We start from the raw sequence: 3,790 nt of genomic DNA on the forward strand, positions 1-3,790 counted from the left end.
CCTTTCCTCCGTTGAAAAGAGGCAACTTCAAGATCTATTGCTGGAGTTTCGTGTGTGCTTCACGTCTTCATCTAAGGTGCAGCAAACGTCGGTCATTAAACACCGGATTATCACGCATGAAGGCACTCGACCCATCCATCAGCAGCCCTATCGTGTGTCTCCTCGGGAGAGAGACGCTATCCAACAGCAAGTCAAGGAGATGCTCGCCGATGGCATCATTCAACCTTCAAGCAGCCCATGGTCCTCGCCTGTAGTCCTCGTTAAAAAGAAAGACGGAACACTTCGTTTCTGCGTTGACTATCGGAAACTGAACAGTATGACAAAGAAGGACGTCTATCCGCTGCCACGGATTGATGACTCTCTCGACCGACTTCGCCGAGCCAAGTACTTCTCCTCCATTGACCTCAGGAGTGGTTATTGGCAAATTAAAGTTGATGAGAGGGACCGTGAAAAAACTGCCTTCGTAACACCAGATGGGCTCTATGAATTCCGCGTCCTCCCATTCGGGCTCTGCTGTGCTCCTGCCACCTTCCAGCGGATGATGGACACTGTGCTCACAGGTCTTGAGTGGCAGACATGCCTTGTTTATCTCGACGACGTAATAATTTTTTCACCGACGTTCACAGAACACCTACGCCGCCTGAGAACTGTTCTCGAAGCTGTCCGGTCTGCCAACCTTTCTCTCAAGCCTCAAAAGTGCCACTTCGGGTTCACCGAATTGAAGTTTCTTGGGCACATCGTGAGTGCTGATGGCATCCGAGCTGACCCTGAGAAACTTGCTGCCGTTGCTGCCTTTCCCGTCCCCGCCCACAAAAAAGCAGTCCGACGGTTTTTGGGGCTATGCTCCTATTATCGTCGCTTTATCAAAAACTTTGCACAGATGGCCAGCCCTCTGACTCTCCTGACTCGAGATGACGCATCATTTTCCTGGGGCGCCGAGCAGCAGATGGCTTTCGACGAGTTACGACGCCGGCTCCAGTCACCCCCGATCCTGGCACATTTCGACGATGATGCCGACACAGAATTACACACGGATGCGAGCAACGTCGGCCTTGGTGCCGTTCTAGTTCAGCACCAAGACGGGGTCGAGAAAGTAATTGCCTACGCCAGCCGTGCACTTTCCCGTGCTGAGTGTAACTATTCCACCACTGAAAAAGAATGTTTGGCGGTAGTATGGGCCGCTGCCAAGTTCCGCCCGTACCTTTATGGCCGACCGTTTCGCGTCATCACTGACCATCACTCGTTGTGTTGGCTGAAAAACTTGAAGGATCCTTGTGGCCGCTTGGCACGTTGGGCATTGCGCCTACAGGAGTTCGATTTCGATGTTATTTATAAGTCTGGCCGGAAGCACACCGATGCCGATAGCCTGTCCCGCGCGCCCGTCGGCCCTCCTTCGTCAGATGCCACCGACGACGATAGCTTCCTCGGAGCAGTCACTACGTCCGATCTCGCCTCCAAACAGCGTGCCGACGACGAGCTGCGACTGATTATTGACCATCTTGAAGGTGGGCATCCTACAATACCCCGGTACCTTGCTCGGGGGTTGTCGTCGTATTGCCTCCGCAATGGGGTGCTTTATAAGAAGAATTCTACGTCGAGTGCGAAAACATACCTGCTAGTTATACCGGCTGATCTAAGGCACGAAATCCTCCTGGCCTGCCACGACGAACCAACTTCAGGGCATCTTGGCTTTACACGCACCCTAAACCGAGTCCGGCAGAACTACTACTGGCCACATCTTTCTCCGAGCGTTAGACGTTACGCACAGACTTGTCGACAATGCCAGCGGCGAAAAAAACCCACGCTCAAGCCATCCGGTATGTTACAATCTATTGAACCACCCCTCACACCCTTCGAGCAAGTGGGCATGGACCTTTTAGGCCCATTTCCTTTATCCTCGAACGGACACAAGTGGATCGTAGTCGCCACAGACTACTTAACACGCTACGCTGAAACGAAGGCCCTTGCCCGAGGTACTGCCAGCGAAGTTGCTCGATTCTTTATGAACGACATTGTGCTCAGACACGGTGCACCGTCTATCATCATTACTGACCGAGGAAAGGCGTTTACAGCTCGGCTACTGCGGGACACCTTAACTCTCAGCCATACCGAGCATCGCACAACAGCGTATCACCCTCAGACAAATGGATTAACGGAACGACTAAACAAAACTTTGGCCGACATGATCTCAATGTACATCGACGTTGAGCATAAAATGTGGGACGAGATCCTGCCGTATGTCACCTTCGCCTACAATACGGTGCCGCAGGAAACCACGAAGTTTACGCCGTTCCGTCTCGTATATGGCAGAGAGGCCCGCACGATGTTGGATGCGATGCTCCCGTGCGGGGAAGAAGCGGTCGAACCCGACGCCGCCCATTTCGCAGAACAGGCCGAGCAAGCCCGTCAGCTGGCCCGCTTGCACATCAAGGAGCAGCATGCCACCGACGCTCGACACTATAACCTTCGGCACAGGGAGGCCCACTACGAACCAGGGGACCAAGTGTGGGTGTGGACCCCCGTGCGTCACAAAGGCTTGAGCGAGAAACTACTCCACCGCTATTTCGGACCCTATAAAGTCCTGCGCCGCTTAAACAACGTTAATTACGAAGTCATTCCAGATGGAACTGTGACCGTCAGTGTTCGACGCCAGCGGCCTGAAATTGTGCATGTGGTGCGCTTAAAGCCGTACTTTTCGCGTGACTGAGCGTTCCCTGCAAGTGAAACCTTGCGTCATTGTACAGTTCACCTCACGCCTAATTTTTTTTTTCTTTTCTCCTCTCACCTTGTCATCGGGACGATGTTTTCTTTCACGGGGGGGGGGGGGGGGGGGGGGGGGGGAATAATGCCACGTGCCTAGCGCCGCGCGACAGCCGTGTTTGGTGCCGACGACAACGAAGCGGTGGTTGGCACGGGCGGCGCGCTGGTGCTGGACGCTGTGACTCTGTGTTCGAAACGACAAGCCGACCTTTACTTTCACGGCTCCCTCTGACTTCAGTCGTGACAATATATATATATATATATATATATATATATATATATATATATATATATATATGGCGGGGATACTATGTGCGTACAAGGCCGCACTCATACTTAATGTATGCTCGCTTGAGTGCTCCTGTTTCATTGTATTCTTTTTGCAATAACGTCTTCTCCTCTTCCTACTACTACTGCTGGTACTACTACTACTGCTGGTACTACTACTACTGCTGGTATTACTACTACTACTACTGCTACTACTACTACCACTACTACTACTGCTACTACTACTACTACTACTACTACTACTACTACTACTACTACTACTACTACTACTACTACTACTACTACTACTGCTACTAATACTAATACTACAGCTACTTCTATTACAAAGTTATAACCGCATATACAATTGCTACTGCTACTACCTAACGCAGTTTAGCATGAATTTAATGCTTTGTTACTTGCTATAAGATATATACATAAGCAATGTTCAGTTTAAATTGTTACTTAATGAGATGCAGTCTGTAAAAATATTAAAGCCCAGAGACTTTGATGCTGAGCCATAACATGTGGCTCGTAATGCATTCCCACGGTTCCAAATTTCCTGAAGGTAAGAATTTTTGTACTACCCTCTCCGGCTAGCACTTGAATGATAAATAAGCACCATTATACGACGTAGAAGCAGACTTACTAGGCTATAAACTTTGGACAAATAATGTACCTCTTTTACAGCATTAAACTGTGCCTTAATGACAGGGTTTGAGCTTGGCAGAAGCCAACTTGCGGTAATGAAAGGGCTTACCGT

The sequence above is a fragment of the Amblyomma maculatum genome, chromosome 2 (genome assembly GCF_055883805.1).
Source record: "Amblyomma maculatum isolate TAMU_Amacu chromosome 2, ASM5588380v1, whole genome shotgun sequence".
Lineage (NCBI taxonomy): Eukaryota > Metazoa > Arthropoda > Arachnida > Ixodida > Ixodidae > Amblyomma > Amblyomma maculatum.